Genomic DNA, 22968 nt, shown 5'->3' on the forward strand with positions numbered 1-22968 from the left:
GGGAGGGGAAACCTGAGAAGCAGATCTCGCTGGGTCATGAGCTCTCTGAAGAGACCCCATCTCATGGCCGATGAGCAATTCATCTGGAGTTAATGTGCGGCAGCTGTGCTCTAATGAGCTGAGGCCAGAGGAGAAGATCCACTGCTGCGACACCGTTCTGCATCCATCAATGAACCAGATCTGGACTATCAGACCATCAGCACATGACTCTTACACTGCCGGTCTGACACCGACAACATCACTAACAGATTGAAAAATGGAATTTCAAATGGTTTTGTTTGGAAAAAAATAAACACATTGGCCGTTTTTTCTTCTCAACATCACTCGAAGTTTAAAATGGAAATATATTAAATAAAGATTTTATTTCCCTAGCTATTCATGCTAAATTTGTCATATATTGTTACATGTTCACAATGTCACAATAACACAATAACATTAGATTTCAAGACAGCATTAAATAAACAACACACAAATGTAAAATTTCAATACTGCTGTTATGCACTGTCACGTCTCCAGTTTGTCTGCCTGTTTGTTTCCCATGTATTCACTGTTTGCCTCCCTTTGGACTATATTTCCCATTATCCTCCATGCTCATGTATACAATCATCCTCACCTGCCAGCCATCATCCTCATCATCTCCTACCCATTTAAGCTCATTTAAGTTTTCCCCAGTGTTTAACTGGGATGCCGTGTTACTATGCCTGGTTGCCAGTTATTTGTATTATTGTTATTGAAGTTTATAGTCTTAAATGAGGGTTCTGAAGGTATTTCATGCTTTCTGACTTATTAACACTGTTTAACAGTTTGATTAAATGCTTAACATAGGCAAAGAGGCAAAAAAAAACAATTAATGACTGAGTATTTCTGTGTTGAACGCACTTCGCTAGGGCTTGGAAAGTTTTTTTTGAACATGAGAGAGATTCATACGTAACAGTCGTTATTTCCTAATGGACAATTTCAGGGCAGGAAGAACAGTGGAAGTCCTAATATGGGTACTTTAATCAGAATTGCACATGTACACACCAACCAGGAGCTAACACAAAATCAACATTACCAGAGAAATGTGTTGTTGTTTGTGAGGAACAATTGGGCTTGTTTAGCTTCCCAAAGAACCCAACCTTATGAAAACAATGGATATAGTTTGTTTATCTGTGGTAACAGCACAACCCAGTATCACGCCAAAACGTGTAATACACACAATGGTCTACTAAAGGATGCGTGTCAGTGTCACGCTTTGCCTACTCTAGGAGTGAAATTGACACGCATCTATGAGGATGACAAACAATAGAGGCTGGTGTGTCAGCAGCGATCGGTCTCTGTGATCGTTTGGTTCCCCCTTGTATGTTTAGATGATCAGATTTACAATTAAGCACAAGCATTTAATTAAATTGAATATTTTTTATATAACTAATATAACTATAACTGGTTTAAAACACTAGAGCTGAACTTAATATAATATGCAGTCACTGCAGCTTTCTCTGATTAATTAATTTGTGGATTATCAAACAATCTTACAACAATGTTACTGACCTTACTTAGTACTGACTTCTCTGTGGCCTTAACAGTGAAGTTATATTATTAACGTTACAACAAATACTTAACATAAACACAGGGTTTACTCAATTTTAGTAACGTTAATCACTCAATTTTCAATTTAGCCTTATCCAGGGAAGTCCGAAAAATGTAGTGCCACTGCTTCACTTCTCTTGTTGTAGTTGTTGGCATTTAGGAAATTATCGCCCCCTATTGTTTATCATCCTCATAAATGCATGTTTTTTTCACGCCTAGAAATGCGTGTTTTTTCACGCCTAGAAATGCGTGTTATTTTCACACCTAGAGAAGGCAAAGCGTGACACTGACAAGCATCCTGTAGTGGACCATATTGTGTATTACACACTTTGGCGTGATACCTAGTTTAACAGCAGGTTGTGCATGTGTAATTGATTAATACTGGATTTCGTTGAAATTGGGCGGTTTCAACTGGGTCATGAGTTGCAGGCTGTAAGTAAAACTGTATCAAAAGTCTGGGTTATTTGTTGGCAATTGGCACGTAAGTGCATATTATTTAAACAAGATCAGAATGTAGTGAATCCAGAGATATCCAGAGATTTTGGGATGTTTTGTGTGTGTTGCTTGCTCATCACTCACTCCGCCCGCGGTACACCTCCAGGGGTTTTAGTTTTTCCAGGTAAATAGCACAGTGTTTCCGCTATATACATTCAACCGTGGCGGCCCGCCACTCCTAAAACATCCCCGCCACGCCTGCGGTTGTGGATAGAAGGGATACAGCAAACGAAATCTCGTTGGATGAGCACTGTTTTATCCTAATCCTTTAACCAAACCCAACTCTAAACACAAAATTTCACACGATTGTAGGATGTATTTGTATCTAATTTAGCCAGAACCGCTGTTTTCATCCTAATAATCCTACCTCCAAATCTAATCCTTAATTTTTCGGCATTTGCTGTATCCCTTCTAGACAAAACCCACAGCGGAAGCTCGCAAAAAAGCTACCGAAATGTCCGCTCTGCGAGACTGGCTGTCTAGAAATAAATTTCTTTCTGGATTTGCGTTGTTCACTCATTTATAAATAAATCTCCTAAAATATCATAATTTCCTCCATTTCATGCACAAATAGATTTAAATCAACAGAGGATTATTAGGCTACGTTTCTGTTTTGAGAAATAATAATAAAATAAATAAGCCCATACGAAATATGTTGCACTTAAATAATTATTAAATTGACTAAACGAATAAAAAAGTATTTGAGTTTCTGTTCTTTTTTTGTGACGCGCTCTAAAACCAAACCAGCAGAAAGCACGTCATGTTTTTAATGATTATAAACAAGCACAAGGTTTTCTCCTTATTGTGAGTTTACACAAATAAAAATACATCATTTGAAGTTTCGAATGTTGTTTTACTTTTATCTTTATGACTATAAATTTAGGGTAATTTAAGCTGCAAGGTCATCACGCATATGATGTTCACCGGCGCATATCTACACCAACACAGCGCAGGGCTGCGAGAAAAGACATTATAAAACTTTTGATTTAACATATGACGAGGTTTTTGGACATTCATTTGGAATCACTGTACTCATATTATCAACTTATCTGGCCATTAGTTATTCAGGCTATAAGCGCAGCGCACTGCTGACCGCTCAGCTGTCAGTCAATCGTCTGTGCTTTAGATCGACACTCACAAAGTTTCACATTAAATGATAAGATATTTGTCCAAAAACAAAAGGCTAAATACTGAATACTACTTATATGCGACTGCAAGACATTAATAGTCGAATCTGTTTGTAAGGAAACTTACATTATTCCCGTGAAAGAGAAGAACGTTGGTAATAGAAACTTGAGGCAGACGGTGAGACTGTTTTATCTGTTTTCAGATGAAACAGCAGGGTCGGGGTACCCGCGGGTGAACCGCATAATATTTGATCTAACGGGTGTAATAGGCTATTCGCGTGTCATTTGTGTTGTAGATGCAGGTCGGGACTCAATAGACAAGAGTAAAATGCGGGTCTAACATCCAAGACCAAAATTCGACTCGTTTTTAAATGTCCCGTGCTTATTTGTGTTTAAGATCTGTCTGAAGACCGGTAAAGGTTTATATTTAACTGCGCGATTTGCGGTGTGACGGGGTCACAGTCTTTATGTCAAATGGTACAGGTGTGAAATAAAATTGCTGCTGATGTCGGATAACTGGTCGGTTGTTCTGTCAATCACAGCGGTGCGGATTATCAAACAGGACTGCATGACTTTGTAACAGCTCTGTACGCTAAACACGAGGACGAACTTGCAATGCACACTACATTAAAACTACAATGAAATATCCGAACTACTTACGTAGCTGTGTAACGTTTTTTTAAGAAAATACAGTTAAGATCAAACATAGAAAAGCAATATGCTATAAATATAAGGAGATGTAAATGACAGCATGAAAATTATAAAAAAAATACATGTTAGTTTACTGTAGCCTATATTCTACATAAATTTTTTTTTTACATTTATAATCATCATGGGCGCCCCCTGCCGCCACAGCTGAAAAAAATCCTAGAGGAAACACTGTAGCAGTACAGCTGATCTGTCTTTTATAAATCTGATAATAATAATAATGTTTAATTTCTATAGCTCCTTTCCCATGCTCAAGGACGCTTTACAAAGACAGTTATAATACAGCAAACATTATACACATAAAGAGAACAAAGAAATAGATAGTAGTCATTTGCTACAGTCCAAAACATAAACGATTGAGGTTGCACATTGCAAGAGTTCAGATATTTATGTACACAGAGAAAGCTGAAGAATTAAGAGACATACATTATGACCAGTAGTACTGAGCAAAGAGATACATTTTTAGATTAGACTAGAATTCCTGAAGTGATTTTTCTGGGGCAGTGAGTTTTATAGCTTAGGGGCAATACCAGAAAAAGACCTGCCACCCATAGATGATAGTCGGAATCTGGGTACACACAGGAGCTTGCTGTCAGAAGAACGAAGAGAACGAGGAGGAGTATAGAGAGAAGTAATGCAGAAAGATAGCAGGGAGCAAGACCATTGAGAGCTTTAAAGGTAATCAGAAGTTCTTTGAATGTAGTACGAGAAAGCACAGGTAACCAGTGAAGCCAGTGAGAAAACTAAAGACTCTTTGGATATATGAAGGAAGTAATACTACTCTATAGGTACTCAAGTTTAACATGAAATAAGCAGAAATGGTGTGTTTTGTGAGCTCAAAATAGAATCTTCAAGTCTACAGTCTCCTACTATGGCAGCTGATCGAGGACTACAGAAAGGAGTTCTTCGAGATAAGCCCGCTGGTGCCATTGAACGATACCACAGTGAAGACGAACTTCTGGAGTGAACTGCATGTACAACTGTTCTGCAAGGTACCAACGAGCTCTACTACATGTTTTCCTTGTGCAATACCTGGACACTGTGTTGTTGCTGTGTGACTCACTACTCACAGTGCTCCAACTCCCAGTCCGCTCCAGTCCTCCAGGCACCAGCAATCGTCAGTGCTGATTTCGCCTGTGCCTCGATCTCCGCCTAACTCCAGCCCCAGTCCTCCTGGTGGATCCCTCCGTGTTTTCTGCCCCAGAGTTCACCAAAGACCATGCTCATTCTCCTGAACTCTGTGAGGTGCATGCCAACTCTTCCAAACTCTAATGGCGCTTTTCCATTGCATAGTAACCCATGGTTTAATTTAGTTTGGGTCGGGTCAGCTCACCTCACTTTGGCGTGGTTAGCTTTTCCATCAAGTTTAGTACCACTTCGCAGTGGGAGGGATTATAGGCGTGTCATTATATTTGCGCTGCCTGCTGTGACATCATACAAGTGAGACCGTCATTGTATATTCCCATACAGTTATTTATTTCTAAGTCTGCCACAAAATTAAAATTGACCACCACAAACAGATGTTTGTACATCGTGTTTATCACTACCTTTGTCTCACATGACAGTTTCTGTTCAAACACCTGAGGCGACAGCCGACGGCGCTCCGCGGAGCCTCATTTAAGTTGCATTTAAGCATATATAATGCTGACTTGCTTATCGCGAATGTTCCGACACAATCTGCAAGTCTGGAAAAAAACTGTTATGGTGTCACTGATTCTAAAGCTGTGGATGTTTTTCATTGCTAAATGGGAGTTTGGGAACTTACAGCAGAGCAGATGACAACATGTTTGCTCGAGACAGCGCAAGGTAGCATTGAGGTAAAGCTAATCTTTTACATTATAGCGATGACGCTGGTAGTGACGACTCTCTCAGACCAATCAGTGACCTACAGTGTTTTCGCGTCACGTTTGGTATCAGCTCGGGTCGCTTGGAACCCCAACCGAGGTGATACGAAAAAAAGTATCGGGCACTAAGTACTGCACCCAGTGGAAAAGCTCCCAAAAGTAAGCTGACCCGACCCAAACTAAACTAAACCGTGGGGTACTATGCAATGGAAAAGCGCCATATGGTGCTCACTCTTCTCCGGTATTTAGCCACGAGCCCACTCTCCTTCCCAAATTTGGCCACAAGCCCACTATTGGATGTGTTCCTCAGCACATACCTCTGGAATCTCTCCCAAGAAGATTTTGGAAGGGGCTACCCTGTCATGGTTGCGTCTGTATCTCTTGTACTCCCGTCTCCATCATCACAGCAATGGCGGCCGTCTGTATCTTCTGTGCTCCAATCTCCAGCTTCACAGTGTCTGTTAGTATCTCCTGCCTATCTGCTACGAAGGTCGGCTGTCCTCCCTGACTCCCAGTGCAGATTACACCATTCTGGAGACTTCCTGTCCCATCCTGTCCATCCATCCTCCTCAGCCTCCAGGACAGCCACCCCTCCGGGAAGTTCTCTCTTTCCATATCTTGGCAGATCGTTTGCAGTTTGTCTGCCTGTCTGTTTCCCATGTGTTCACTGCTTGCCTCCTTCTGGACTACATTTTCCATCATCCTCACTTGCCAGCCATAATCCTCATCATCTCCTACGTACTGTATTCAAGCTTGCCTGTTTTCCCTAGTGTTTGTCCGGCATTGGTCATATTTAATAGTGTTTAATCTGTGTTTTCATGCATGTCCGCTAGTTCTTTGTGTTATTGTAATGAAATTTTATAGGCTTGATCTCGATCTTTATAGGCCACCCTTCACGCACATCTCTGACATGCACACAATTTGAACAATTACTTTCCCCTAAAAATATATCTAACCATAACTCAAACAAAATCATTAAAAAAACAACTATTTGAAATGATTTGCCAATGGCATACAAAGAAAACCTTTTTCTATGTATTTAGCTGACACAAACATAGCTGTACTAACTAAGAGTTTTTGACTTTATTGTGTGTCTGAGACTCATCTATCCTCATGAGTTTAATGAAATCTGTTATTATGTATTCATAAGTGCTTTATAATATGAACATGTTATTATAGATGACGGGGTTTGGATTGTTAGTTTTGCATCTGTGAAGAAGATATGATGTGTTATAAATTTGTGTCATTTTCTCACCTGTCCTGCACATATTATTGCTTTATGCCAAGATGCACCACCTGCTTTGTTTCCCCCTCCTTCTATTTGATGGACACATGCTGGGGGCGAGTATGAAATCCTGAAGTCCTGAACACAAAAAGACTAAGCTGTCCAATCACACGCTTACACCTGCACAGCTCGTTTCAAGTGCTCATTTACAAGCTACTCCATCAGTTTGAAGTGCTCCAAATTTATGAAGGACAAAATGGTCTCATTAGAGTTCACAGATAAGTGTACTTCTGGTGCACAAACACTTTTGTTTAGAATTTGATAAATACTGAAACATGCGTTGTTAAATTATGCTCGGTTTAATCATTCAAAGTTTATTAAATATTACATTCATTGTCTTTTATTATCGTTGTGTTATATATTATGTCTTAGATATCTGATATATATCAACTCACATGAACTAAACATCACACACAAACATAAGAGTGTTTTTTATGTTTTTTTGAGAGCCATTGCCCAGGTTTTATTATACATGCAGATGTAGGCTATTTGGTTTCCATAGTGCTGGCAAAATTCCCTACACACATGGTGCTGTACCATCATATTTTAGGTTCTGACTGCTCATCAGATAATTTGTACATAATAAATCACTGCTAAAATATGTTTTAGATGTTGATCATGCTCGTCTCAATGTCTTTCCAAACATAAAAATGCTGGGATATTTCAGCCTGGTCTCACTGTTAATAGTTTTAATACGTAACTTTCAAAAACACAAAACATACTTTTTTGTACATTTAAATAGACGTATTTGCTTCATTTAATCGTAGCATTATTACGTTTTTTACAGCTACAACATGTATTAATTACTTTTACAAATTTATTATATCATAAAGTTTGCTGTAATAATTTCTTAAACTATTTTATCAATAATGTTACCACCCTAAACCAAACCGTTTTTATACACATTTAATTATTAAATACGTAACTGTCATGATTTCGGTTTTATTGGCTGCTTTGTCTTTGTTTCACTTGTGTTGTGTTTTTGTTTTGACAGCTCCACACGTGCGCGCCTTCCACCTGGTGATCTCATCATCTCTGACTCCTCTCACCGGCGTCCCACACCTGATCCTTGTTATTGCCCAATCCGGTTTGATTTAAATTCCCCTCGTTTCCTCTGTTCTTTGCAAGTTCGTCTTTGTGTGTTCCTGCCCGCTAGCTCTGTCTAGTTCTTGTCGTGTCTAGTTTTATACTTAGGATATTCACCGTGCTCTCTGCTGCCTTTGCCCTGTTAGATTCCCCGTCCTGCTGTCTGCCTCTCCCGATTGGTGTGGCACCTGTCAAGGCTTTGTGAACTTGCAGTCAGTGGACTCTCCTAGCGATATTCTACACCTCACACTGTCCAGCTGCAGTGCGCACTAGCGCGTAATTCTGCCGAAGACGCTGACAGCCGCAGTGCGCTCTAGCGCGTAATTCTGCTCATCGCTCTGACTGCCGCAGTGCGCTGTCCAGCGCGCTTACTGCTGAAGACACTGACCGCTTCTCTCTCTCTCTGTGCCCCACCAGGATTCTCTCTCTGTGCCCCACCAGGATTCTCTCTCTGTGCCCCGCCAGGATTCTCCCTCCGTGCCGCCAGGACTTCGTCCCTGTGTTTTCTGTGTCATCTCTTCTCCTCTTCTACACACACGGACACTGAGAGTTCTCTATTATACATATCTGACTCATCTAGTGTTTTTCTTCTATACATTTTGCATCTGACTACATTGAGTGTTTTCCATTATACATATTCTGTGAATAAACCTCTGCGCTGGGATTCCGGTCTTGTGTCATTCCTAACAGGACGAACTTGCCAGAATGGATCCCGCGGAGGTTGATGCTCTCCGGTCGGCGCTCGCCCAGCAGGGCTCATGGTTGGGGCAACACTCGGCTCGTCTCACTACAACATCTCAAGACCTTGAGGAGTTATCTGTCCGTTTGGCTGACCTTTCCTCTCGTCTTGACCAGGTCAGTCATGATGCCACCCAACCCAGTCGGCCATTGCAGACGGAGCCTTATGTCACAGCCCCACCTCCATATGATGGCAATCCTGCCTCCTGTCGGGCTTTTCTGTCTCAATGCTCTCTGGTTTTTGCCCTCCAGCCCCGCCGCTACTCATCTGAGCGCACCCGGGTGGCGTGTGTGATTTCTCTTCTGGTTGGCAAGGCGCGCGAGTGGGCTACGGCCGTGTGGGATGCTCGCGACCCTTGCTGTCGGTCGTTTGATGAGTTTCGCGGGGAGATGGAGAAGCTCTTTGACCGTTCGGTGCGTGGGGACGCCGCTGCGGCTCGGTTGGCACATCTGGCTCAGGGAAGGCTCTCCGTCACCGAGTACGCCATTGAGTTTAAGACCTTAGCGGCTACCTGCCACTGGAATGAAGCGGCTCTCCGAGCGCAGTTTGTGGAGGGGTTATCTGAGGATCTTCAGGACGAGATCGCTGTCCATGATCTTCCTTCCTCGCTGGATTCCATCATTGATCTCGCTCTCCGGATCGAAGCCCGGAGATTGCTTCGTAGTCAGCGTCACTCTCTGCGCCGGCGAGTGCTTATGGGTGAGACTTCCACTTCTCCCTCTGCCCCGACGTCTCCACCTGTCGAGTCGGAACCCATGCAACTGGGGCGCATGCGCCTGTCACAGAGAGAGAGAGAGAGGCGGCTGCAGAATGCCCTCTGCCTTTACTGCGGGAGACCCGGACACCTTGCTAGGACCTGCCCGTTAAAAGCCGCTGCCCACCAGTGAGTCCGGGAGTCCTGGTGGGCGCTACATCTTCTAAACTCTCCCCTGTTTCCAGCACTCAGCTCCCCGTCATGCTGTCCTTCTCTGGGCGTGATCATCCGTCCACCGCCCTCCTCGACTCTGGTGCGGAGGGCAACTTCATTGACGAAGCTCTGGTCTGCTCCTGGAATCTCCCGGCTGTCCCTCTCCAATCCCCTTTGGATGTCTGGTCCCTAAAGGGGCAGCAGATGGCGCGGATCACACATTGCACTCCCCCTGTGAGTCTCTCTGTGTCTGGCAATCATCGTGAAGAGATTGTGTTGCATATTCTTCATGCTTCTCTGTCTCCTATTATTTTAGGGCATGGTTGGTTAGCGCAACACAATCCTCACGTTGATTGGCAGCATAGTGTTATTTTGTCTTGGTCCCAGTCTTGTCATGAGTCTTGTCTTGGTTCTGCTGTTTCTGGTTCTGTTCTTTCTCTTCCTCAGGTTCCGGCGGTCGATTTGACCGGAGTCCCGGCGGAGTATGCGGATATCGCTCAGGTGTTTAGTAAAGCCCGGGCCACCTCCCTTCCTCCTCACCGGCCATATGATTGTGCTATTGATCTCCTCCCCGGCACTTCTCCGCCTAAGGGTAGACTTTATTCTTTATCGGGTCCTGAGAGAGAGGCTATGGACCAGTATATTAATGATGCCCTGCGTGCCGGTCTCATCCGTCCCTCCACCTCGCCCGCAGGGGCGGGGTTTTTCTTTGTTGGCAAGAAAGACGGCTCCCTGCGCCCTTGTATTGATTATAGGGGTTTGAATGACATTACTGTTAAGAATAGGTACCCCCTTCCTTTAATGTCTACTGCGTTTGAGCTCCTGCAGGGGGCGCAGTTCTTTACTAAGCTAGATTTACGCAACGCCTATCATCTGGTGCGTATAAGAGAGGGAGATGAATGGAAGACAGCCTTTAACACCCCTACCGGACACTTTGAGTACTGCGTTCTGCCGTTCGGCCTTTGTAACGCCCCCTCTGTCTTCCAAACTCTGGTCAATGATGTGCTGAGAGACATGATTAACAAACTTGTCTTTGTGTACATAGATGATATTCTCATCTTTTCTCCCTCCATGCAGGAACACACTCAGCATGTCCGCCGAGTCTTACGCCGGTTGTTAGAGAATAAGCTGTATGTCAAGGCGGAGAAGTGCGAATTCCATCGCAAGTCGGTTTCGTTCCTGGGTTTTGTTGTTGCCCCCGGTGAGATCCGTCCCGACCCAGCCAAGATCAAAGCGGTGGCCGAATGGCCAGTCCCCGACTCCCGTAAGGAATTATTAAGATTTCTGGGTTTCGCCAATTTTTATCGGCGGTTTATCAGAAATTATGGTCAGATTGCTCAACCTCTCACTGCTCTCACTTCCACTAAGGAGAAGTTTGTTTGGAATTCCAGTGCTCAGGAGGCCTTTGATAATTTAAAGTCCCGGTTTATCTCTGCTCCTGTTCTCTCTATTCCAGATCCGGCTGCTCAATTTATTGTGGAGGTGGATGCTTCGGATGTCGGGGTAGGCGCCGTTTTGTCTCAGCGGTCTGCTAAGGATGGCAAGGTGCATCCCTGTGCCTTTTTCTCCCATCGGTTAAACCCAGCAGAGCGAAATTATGACATAGGCAATCGGGAGCTGCTGGCGGTCAGACTGGCTTTGGGTGAGTGGCGTCACTGGTTAGAGGGGACCTCGGAGCCCTTCCTGGTCTGGACGGATCATAAGAATCTCGAATACATCCGTTCAGCCAGGAGGTTATCTTCTCGTCAGGCTCGTTGGGCGCTCTTCTTTGACAGATTTAACTTCACCCTCTCGTACCGGCCCGGTTCCAAGAATACAAAGCCCGATCCTCTCTCTCGTTTGTTCGAAAGCCCCGGTTCCGCTGGGGACGAAACCATCCTCCCGGAGGGGCGGGTGGTGGGTGCCCTGCGCTGGGGAATAGAACAATGGGTGAGACGGGCCGGCCGGGAGGGGGAAGTGCCAGAGGGGTGCCCAGCGGGTCGATTGTGGGTTCCGAATGCGCTTCGCTCCGAGGTCATCCGGTGGGGTCACGAGTCCAAGTTTGTTTGCCATCCGGGGGTTCGGAGAACGTTGGCTACCGTACGTCAGCGTTTTTGGTGGCCCTCTATGGGTCCCGATGTCAGACAGTTTGTGTTAGCCTGTCAGTTTTGTGCCCGTAATAAGGCCTCTCATCAAGCCCCTATTGGTCTGCTTAAACCATTACCCATTCCCTCTCGTCCTTGGTCACATATCGCAATCGATTTTGTAACCAATTTGCCTAGTTCTAAGGGAAACACTGTTGTTTTGACCATTGTCGACCGCTTCTCCAAGGCGGCTCACTTTGTCCCTTTGCCCAAATTACCCACTGCTAAGGAAACTGCCCAGGCTATGATTGAACACGTCTTTCGCTTACATGGTCTGCCCACAGACGTTGTTTCAGATAGGGGTCCTCAGTTTATTTCTCGTTTCTGGCAGGAATTTTGTAGACAGATTGGCTCCACAGCTAGCCTGTCTTCGGGGTATCATCCTCAGACCAATGGGCAATGTGAACGGGCTAACCAAGATTTAGGTAGAGCTCTCCGCTGTCTGACATCGCAATATCCGAGCTCCTGGTGCCAACAGTTACCCTGGGTTGAATACGCCCATAATTCTCTCCCTGTTTCTTCTCTCAACATGTCCCCTTTTGAGGCGTCCATGGGATTTCAGCCTCCTTTATTCCCGTCCCAAGAACCTGATGCGGTGGTTCCGTCTGCGCTGGCCTTCGTTCGTCGTTGCAAACGCACCTGGAGGAAGGCTAGATTCACATTACGTCAGGTTTCCAGACGAACCAAAGCCGCGGCCGACCGTCACCGTAGACCTGCGCCCCGTTTTATCTGTGGGCAAAAAGTATGGCTTTCGTCCAAGGATTTACCTCTCCGTGAGCCCTCTCGCAAGCTGGCTCCACGATTCCTTGGGCCATTCAGCATAGTGAAGGTTATTAATCCCGTGACGGTTCGGCTCAGATTGCCCCCAGCACTCGGTCGGGTTCACCCGGTTTTCCATATTTCCAAACTTAAACCGGTTCATTTTTCTCACCTTAACCCTGTTCCCTCTGCCCCCGCCCCTCCCACCCCTCAGCTTGTAGATGGTGCTCCCGTTTATACTGTCAAGTCCCTATTAGATGTGCGTCGCCGGGGTAGGGGATTTCAATACCTCGTAGACTGGGAGGGCTATGGTCCGGAGGAGAGATGTTGGGTACCGGCCCGGGACATCCTGGACCCTGGGCTGATAGAGGATCTCCGCCGGCGAGGGGGTGAGCCTCCTCATGGACCGCCCGGTGGCGGTCGTGGGGGGGGAGTCCTGTCATGATTTCGGTTTTATTGGCTGCTTTGTCTTTGTTTCACTTGTGTTGTGTTTTTGTTTTGACAGCTCCACACGTGCGCGCCTTCCACCTGGTGATCTCATCATCTCTGACTCCTCTCACCGGCGTCCCACACCTGATCCTTGTTATTGCCCAATCCGGTTTGATTTAAATTCCCCTCGTTTCCTCTGTTCTTTGCAAGTTCGTCTTTGTGTGTTCCTGCCCGCTAGCTCTGTCTAGTTCTTGTCGTGTCTAGTTTTATACTTAGGATATTCACCGTGCTCTCTGCTGCCTTTGCCCTGTTAGATTCCCCGTCCTGCTGTCTGGCTCTCCCGATTGGTGTGGCACCTGTCAAGGCTTTGTGAACTCGCAGTCAGTGGACTCTCCTAGCGATATTCTACACCTCACGCTGTCCAGCCGCAGTGCGCACTAGCGCGTAATTCTGCCGAAGACGCTGACAGCCGCAGTGCGCTCTAGCGCGTAATTCTGCTCATCGCTCTGACTGCCGCAGTGCGCTGTCCAGCGCGCTTACTGCTGAAGACACTGACCGCTTCTCTCTCTCTCTGTGCCCCACCAGGATTCTCTCTCTGTGCCCCGCCAGGATTCTCCCTCCGTGCCGCCAGGACTTCGTCCCTGTGTTTTCTGTGTCATCTCTTCTCCTCTTCTACACACACGGACACTGAGAGTTCTCTATTATACATATCTGACTCATCTAGTGTTTTTCTTCTATACATTTTGCATCTGACTACATTGAGTGTTTTCCATTATACATATTCTGTGAATAAACCTCTGCGCTGGGATTCCGGTCTTGTGTCATTCCTAACAGTAACATATTCTTTTTATATTCTGCAACGTAATGGACAGATATGTGTAGGAAACTTGTAGTAACAATAGTAAAAATATAGCATTTAAAATATATTTAAGCCTCTAATAGAGTCCTATTACTAAACCTACTAAAAACATACTGTTAGAAATAAAAAGCATAACAGACAGACAAGTGTAATCACAATCATTTATTTATTGTGAAATTTCAAAAGCAGCACCCAAAGAGTTAAAATGCTGATGTGCTGCAGCCGCGGTCCTCTCTGGAGTATATGAAGTACAGAGAAATATTAAAATTATAAATCCATGAGAATGTTAATCCAGCTTTTCTCTGTCAAGGTGCGCATTTCAAATTTCATAAAATGAAAGATCCCAATGTTGCAAATCCGTGATGTAGCACGCAAGAGCCAATGAGTGTTTGATATCATTGCCATAAAGCAATGTGTCGTAAAGCTTTTTGAGGCGCAATATTTGAATTCTAGTTCATAACGATAACGGTAAATCCACAACGGTAAATGAAAACATGTTATTAATATGAGTAACAAATGCCAATGCCCTTGATTTTAATATTTATGAATAGGAATAAGTACAAATCTGTACATCGGTAAAGCTGTAAATAATTAACGTACTGTCTTTGTCGTGTCAACATGTCATTATAATACGTATCAGTGTGTTTTAAAACGCAAGTACATTTATGTGTGGTACAACCACACTCTAAGTTAATTCCACATGTATTCTCATGAGATCACACTGGATATTTTTACCAGATTGGATTTGCCTTGTTTTGACCCAATGTTGTGTTGAGAATAACCCAGCATTTTGTTGAGTGTATATTTTGCATGAGATACAAACATAAATGAGGTGACCCTGTCAGGTACACGAGTGCGTCACTGATGCCAGCATGTTTTTATCTTGGTTTATAAATATAAAATCCTCAAGCATATCTATCTAATGCTTAAGACTATTTCAAGAGAAACTGGAATAATTGCCTATGGAAAATTACATAGCATTCAAAGCACTGGCGCATAATTACATAGCATTCAAAACATATCTCCTCTTCTGTCGTAGACAATGAGCATTTCAAGGAAATTCTACAAAGCACACAGTTGCTTTTCTCTTATAATCCGGCAGTGTGTGTAGAAACACCATTCATAAACTGTTGGTTTACTCTCATGCTAAAGCTGGATGTAGATCCGTTGTGCAGTTTCTTCTGTGCTTTAAAGGTGGGGTGAGTTATCTCTGAAAGCCAACGATCACATTTGAAATCCCCTAAACAAACACACCCCTACCCCAATAGAATCTGGACCTTATTTTGATAGACCCACCCCACACATATGCAACCCAGGCGTTAGTATGCCCCAAATGTGTTTTGGTACTCGCCCCGACTTCCTTTTCCAAAGTATTTTTTTTTAAATCATGCACCCCGCCTTCAAAGGAACACGCCCACATTTTGGGAATTTAGCTTATTCACCATATCCCCAAGAGTTAGATAAGTCCATACATAGCTTTTCTCATCTGCGTGCTGTAACTCTGTCTGACGCAGCCCCCGCTAGTTTAGCTTAGCACAAAGACTGGAAGTGAATGGCTCCAGCTAGCAAACTGCTCCCAATAAGTGACAAAATAAAATTTTCCTCTTTTATATGTTGTGATTTGTATAGTCACACCGTGTACAAATAACAAGGTGATATGAGACACAGCAATCTTTTAACAGTATACATACTGGGAACTATATTCCCAGAAGACTAAGCACTCCGCCCAAGTAGCAATGCTTGCCATCTGAGAATATAATTCCTAGTATGTATACTGTTAAAATATGGCTGTGTCTCATGATATTTGTACACGGTGTGACTATACAAACCACAACACATAAATAGGAAAATGTTTGCATTATTTTGTCACTTATTGGGAGCAGTTTGCTAGCTGGAGCCATTCACTTCCAGTCTTTGTGCTAAGCTAAGCTAGCGGGGGCTGCGTCAGACAGAGTTACAGCACGCACGGAAATGAGAAAGGTATGTATGGACTTATCTTACTCCGGGGGATACGGTGAATAAGCTAAATTCTAAAATGTGGGCGTGTTCCTTTAAGATTGTAACTTGTTAGATATTAGGGAAAACCAAAGCATCTTTTTAAAGTGCCATTATACAATACAAAGTGAGTGTTTTGCCTAAAGACAAAAAAGAATGAAGCCAGTGTAACCCGAATCAAAATCAATCCAAAAATCTGTAACAAAAGCGAACAATATTAACCATAATATGAAATTATAGGCAAATTGGTCATTAATAATGTCTTGCAGTGTTGTCGGTGAAAGATTGGACAAAATATACAGATTTTAATTAGATCCATTCATAAGACACCTGTGCCTTACATCCCTCACAGTATTTTCACTGTCTTGAGAAAAAAGGACAGCTGTGGAGTGTCTGTATGTGTAAATCCTAAGGAACTGATCACGCTTTGATCATCACAGTCTGCTGAAATCTCTCATGTTAACACAGAAACTGAATCTCAATCAATTTACTAAAATTAAAGATGAAATAGACATTCAAAATTCTTTTTATTTTGATTTCAAATCTTTGTTGTGAAAAAATATACACTTTATAAAAAAATGAACGGCTTAAGATCATTGAATATGTTTAATCTGTAACACTTTACAATAAGTTTGTAATTGTTAATGCATTAGCTAACATGAACTAACAATGAACAATGCTTGTACAGCATTTATTAATCTTTTTTCATGTTAATTTCAACATTTACAAATACCTTTTTAAAGGTTATTACTGTAAACATTAGTTAATGTACAATCAACTAACATGAACAATTGCTAATGCATTGACAAATACAGCCTTATTGTAAAGTATTACCAATAAATTAATTATTTATTCCTATTATTTTAATTATTAATGTTTTATCTAAATAAGCCCATTTTTAAACCCTCAATAATCCCATTTTTGGCTGATAATAAAATACTAAAACAGTCTGAATAAGAAATGTTGACTGTAAGAGACACTGGTTGTGAGATGACTGTTGATGTGGTTTGAGTATCTCAAAAACTACTGATCTGCTGAGATTTTCATGTACAACAGTCTGTTAAGTTCATAGAGATTGATGTGAAAAACATCCAGTGAGCGCAAAATGTCTTCAATGACAATGAGGTGAGATACGATTCAAGGTGACAGTAACCCAAATAACCAGCTTACATGAGTGCCATGGATAAAAACATTTTTGAACATGTGAGACATGAAACACTGAAGAGCTTTTGTATAGCACTGCAGTGGCTCACAATACTGGACACTAGACAAACACATCTCCAGTATTTGATTAAAGGGTATCAGGGAACCAGATGTGATTTCACTGCTGTTTAATGTGTACTGTATGAGAGACATTTTGGACCAATAAGATTTCACTGTGAGCTGCCAATCGTGTTCCACAAATAAACAGATCAACAAAAGATCTTACATTTAAAAGAGATTAGGACATGATGTAAGACGATTAATATATAGCATCAAATTCACCAACCGATCAAAGACCGATCTGTTTCATAATCTGAATTTCTAACAGCAGAATCGTGCTAAAAATCTTATAATGTGCACACAGCTAAAGAGACGTGACTCATACAAGTTTGTTTTATGCTGTGATCCCGACATACGATGAGGAAGGAAGCCATGGGATTCTGCCTCTTATCCAGCACAAGACCCCGCCAGACTGTCAGGAGACCCCTAATAAGAAGAGACCTTATGAATTATTGATTCCCACCATCCACGCTTGTACTCCTCCATCCCTCCCCACGCACACTGCTCTTAGGATATATATTCCCTTTAAATCCAAAGGCTTTGCTCCTTGCTTTGGGTTTTAAGTGGGGTCTCTTTAAAACAAGCCACCCAATGGTGAACGATTGTGAGATGGAGATCAATTAGACTCAGCCGGGATCCTCAGCCCCTCTATGCTTTTCGCCTCTTGATCTTAAAACAGATCTCTGTCGCGCTCGGGTCAATGGCACATCTTTCTCCTAGCATTCTCTTTCTCGAACCGTCATTGATCGTGATCATTTCATGTGGGTTTATAACGCATTTACTGTAACTGCAGTATAGAAACTGTAAATTATTGAGGGTTTGCACAGAAACAGCATTTTAAATTCTACACAATGTGTGCATCATTCTAGAGATAACTCATATAAGAAAGATTTACAGAAAGTGAATAAAGTTGACATTACTTTTAATAAATAATAAAATTGACACTGCTTTTAGTGCCAAGAGAGTTTTAGTCACACTAAATACTGAGTTTTGTCATTTTGTTCTAAATTTTATTATTTTATGTACACATTTCCTGTATGTTCTGTTTAGGTCTTAATAAAGAGACCTGAAAAATTATTATGGACGATCATTAAAACTCATTTTAAAATAGTAAAGGTGGTGATGGCAGCCTAAGATATTTGCAAAATACTGTCTATACCAAATAATCCCAGAATGCATTGCAATAGGCTTAGTGAATTCTCATTGAACTTGCATTATTCAAAAATGCACACATTTTCCTGGTATATGTGTGCTGCTGATAAAGAGCAATACAAATAATGTGAGGTTGGGGTGGATTTTGAGTTACTTGCTTCAATGCTATTTACTTAGCATTTTAAAGGGCACCAATTATGATCTTTTCGCAAGATATAATATAAGTCTCGGGTGTGTGTCTGTGAATGTTTCTGTGAAGTTTCAGCTCAAAATACCCCACACTAGAGGTCTTCACGGGTCCAGATCCTAAAACCTGAGGTCCGACCCGGGTCTAAAAGTTTAATATGTGCCTCGGACACGGGTCAGGTAATAGCTGCATCTAGGGCTGCACGATGTGAGGAAAAGTTGCGATGTTGCGATAAATATTTAATATTTTTTCATGTGTTGGGACCATTCACATGTCGCGGCTAAAAACGTGTGGAAAACGCTAGACAAGTAGGTTATTGTCACATGACCTGCACGCTGCGCTTGTGTCATTCTAAAACGTTCAAATGTTTTTGAAAAGCCTGGAAAACGAGCGCGTCGCACCGCGTGCGAGTTGCGACCGCAGCACTTCTAGAGCGCACATACTGCGCGCCTACATTTGAAATAATGAACTTGAGCGCGCAATAGATGCAATATGTGAATCACCGCTTCCGCAGTACCTGTGTTTGTGGCGTCATCTCTCCTAAATCCAAAATAATTCCATGATATAGCTGAAGTGCTGTTCCCTTTCACCACAAGGTCTTCGTCTGACAACACATTTTCATCACTCTTCTCTCCTTCCTCGCCATCATTTTTGCTAACAGGCACAGCGTCGCAACCGACACCTCACAAATCAATCTGAGCGTAGCTGACTTGGGGGTTCCCCTGATTGGCCTTATAGCATGAACACTCAAACCATCCGTGCGTCCCAAACTGCCTACTTCCATACTATATAGTATGCAAAGAGTACGAGAAGTAGTGCTTTTCGCCTACTATATAGTATGGAAGTATGCGGTTTGGGACGCAGGGCATGTCTTCAGGACTAAACGTGATAGGTCAAACGTTTATTACATGCGCTTACAGTTTTCCCTTAATTCATCGCGTCAAGGCTGTCTGTTGCGATGTGTTCATCGCGTGAGTTCATATCGCGATGACGATGAAAATTCGATGTATCGTTCAGCCCTAGCTGCATCGGGTCTTGGGTAATTAAAAATGAATGTATTTTTGCCGAACGGACCCGAAGACCCGAACTCTCTCGCGTGTGTGTCCATGTCCTTTTTAAACCTCTCCTCTGTTTGCCAAGAGCGCTTGCGACATTGTGTGGCTGGCGGTAGGTAAATTTTCGTTGAGCCAGAAATGTCAGTTAATTTTAAATGTACATTTTAGCAGTTACCTTGGTGTCATATAACAAAGTAAACCAAATTGGTTGCGACGCCACCGGAGTTTCTGCTGCGTGTGGGTCTGCAGACTGCACACATGTCAGTGGCGTTTACATTCAGGTCCAGTCGGGTAAAAAAAAATTTACACTAGTTCGGGGCGGACTTGGGTCAAATTTTCTTGGGTTTGTCTCAGGTAGGGTCTTTCTTTAAAAAAAAAATAGGGGTTCAGGTATAAATTGATTCGGGTCAGGAACATTTCTTTGGACCCGAGAAGACCTCTACTCCACAGAGAATTTATTATAGCATGTCCAAAATGCCCCTATTTGTGTTGGATCAAATACACGCTAATAAAAGGTAGGGTATCACATTTTCAGAAATGCTAACGGTAGCCACCTAGCAATGAAATCATGATCCCACCCTCCAGTCAAATTGCCATCCAAAGTCACGCTTTTTTTAAAACACATGAACACGCACAGATCAGACGGTTACATCTCATGTCTCATTCACCAGTGAGAAAACTTTGCAGTACAAAGTGAATACAATTTCTAAAATAACCAACATAAACAACTGGTTTACATCAGAATTAGTTAAAGCACACTTTCGGTTGTGTAGAAAGAGGTACCTATATCGTTACGCTAATCTGTAAACGAACACAAATTTCATCAAAGTAGAATAGCTGAATCCATCTCAATACAAACATATCGCGTACCTACCTTACCAAAATAAACAGTGCAACGACCCTTTCAGACCCTTTGCCTCCTGTAGCTGTTTGCATCTCGTGGTAAAGCAGTAAAGTTGCCGATGTTAATTTGGGTTTTTGTTCTTTGCTGTTCCAGGCAGTTTTTGCTGTTGTTGTTATAAAACATGTCTTTTGTTTTGTGGCTCCTGTGCAGGTTGTCAATTCAGCAGAAAAGTTTGCCATTCTCACTGTTTACAGACAGGAGGTGAGTGCACGTGAACGCGCCGATGACGTATGGTGTCTGCGTGGACTCGCTGCACGGTGGGAATTCAAATTACGCTTACGTATGAGGGACAAAAAAGGCAAAGTCCGTTCGGACCGAGATCTATGATTGGTTGAACATTTTTTGGTCCTACGCCCTTCACAGATGACATAAATTTCTACAAATACATTTAAACAACTTAACACAGTGATTGCTATCAGGATGTGAGGACCCTGCTGAAAAAAAACAATAAAACCATTACAGAAAATTCTAATGGTTTTATTGGGAATTTTATTGGTTCTAATGGAATATGGCCCAAAACACACTACAGAGTAGTGGTTTTAATGGTAAAAGCTAATGGTTCCTATTGGTATTTTAATGGAAACCATTAGAAATTTTCTGTAATGGTTTTATTGTTTTTTTCAGCAGGGGAGACTTTTAACAAGCATAACTAAAAATGTTTCAGGATCAAATGTGTTACCCTACCTTTAATGTCTGTACCTTTAAATGCAAATGAGCTAAAGCTCCTCACTCCCTGACAAACAGACAGTGAGTGCTTTCAGTTCAAATAAATCTGATTAATACAGTCAGAGACAATAGTATCCTGTGGACAGAGTACAACTCGCTTAGGGGTTGAAACTATGGTAATGCATGACTGTAAATGGGCGTGGCTTTATCAATGTGACCTCACACTGATAAGAGAATTATAACAGCATGTCTAATGTGACTGGTTTGGTGTAATGGGGATTTAAAAACACGGAGCGTGTGGATTTTTTTCATCATAGGGTGGTTGTTTTCACACACTGCCAACACACATTATGTCCAAACACCTTGTAAAAGTGGATTTTGCATAATAATGTGCCCTTTAACATCTGCAGCATGTTATTAATTTTCAGCCTGAGATTAGCTTACAGTACATTTGTTTGAACACAGACGCACTATACCAGCAGATTACACATTTAAACAGCCGAGATCTTACTATTATTTCCATTTAAATGTGCTCGAAGCTGCACCTTATTCAATACGAACGTGAAGAGAGCAGAGACGAAACATTGAGAACGATAGTCGTTTACTCTGTGATGTCATCAGCAAATTTAGCTAACGTTAAAGACGGTCGTGTTTCATGAGCACGTCTTTCTACAGAACAGTTCATGAGAGAAAAATCCAAACCCGGATATCTGCTGGTCTGAAACTTCAGCTGAGCGCTGTAGCCTGCGAACAAGAGCGAGATCATCTGTTCGTGCATTTTCACTCACTGTATCTGCTCTATCAGGTCACAGGGCTTCTACTCTACCGGAGGTGCGCTGAAATATTCAAAGGCACTGCACCCTTGGCCCTGCCGGTTAATACTGGATCTGCTCTGCCCAGTACAGGAGGAGGAGGAGGAGGAGGAGGGTGATGATGAAGGTGCCCTCCGGGAAAGAAAATAATCTGTTTATCCAGCTAGAAGAATCTGTTTGCTGACGTGTAGAGCCCTCTTCTGGCGGATTTGGCATTCTGCCTCTTATAATCCTCTAAAGCTTGTGCACATTGTGAGATTTTGCAGACACATTTCAGGGAATCTAAATCCATTTATATTGTCACAAGGCAAACGGGGCAGTCTTTGAATCACTTCTACGCTCGCTGACCTTAAATGATTATTTGGCACACTGTTAGTTGTGTTATATACAGTATTGTGGTGTCAGTGGTCTGGGGCTACTGTAAAATCTGGGATTATTATTTTCAACCAGAGGAATACAATTTTTTTTCAATATTTTCAGGTTATTTATTGTAGCATTAACCACACGCGGCTTCAGTGTACAAATGGTTTTATTTGCTTGCTTTTGTTGAAACACGAGATGCCCATTCTGAAATCATGCTGAGATTACATTTGTCATCAGGTTTACTCCACGCCAGCTCAAGTGCTGCTGTCATTAAAGCATAAAGAAAGAGCAACTGTCAAACTTGTATACTAATCACACAGGATGCCTGTAAACACAGTGACAGATATAAATTTAAAGACTGCATCTTAGTATTATTTTCACTATGGAGGTAGCGCTGTACAACAACATTTTTACACAACACTCAGATGCATATTTTACTCTAGAAATTTGGTATTGCATGATGTCATCTCTGAATGCTTGTATGTAGAATATCACATCATGCTGTAGCACATCTATTGTGAAGGCAGATCATCTCTAAAGGGCATTGTGAACGGTTCCTGAACAGTTTACGCTAGGGTGACCATACGTGCCATTTTCCCCGGACACGTCCTTGCCAGGATTTTGGGTGTGTTGCATTTGTT

Source organism: Paramisgurnus dabryanus, chromosome 13 (assembly GCF_030506205.2).
Source record: "Paramisgurnus dabryanus chromosome 13, PD_genome_1.1, whole genome shotgun sequence".
Classification (NCBI taxonomy): domain Eukaryota; kingdom Metazoa; phylum Chordata; class Actinopteri; order Cypriniformes; family Cobitidae; genus Paramisgurnus; species Paramisgurnus dabryanus.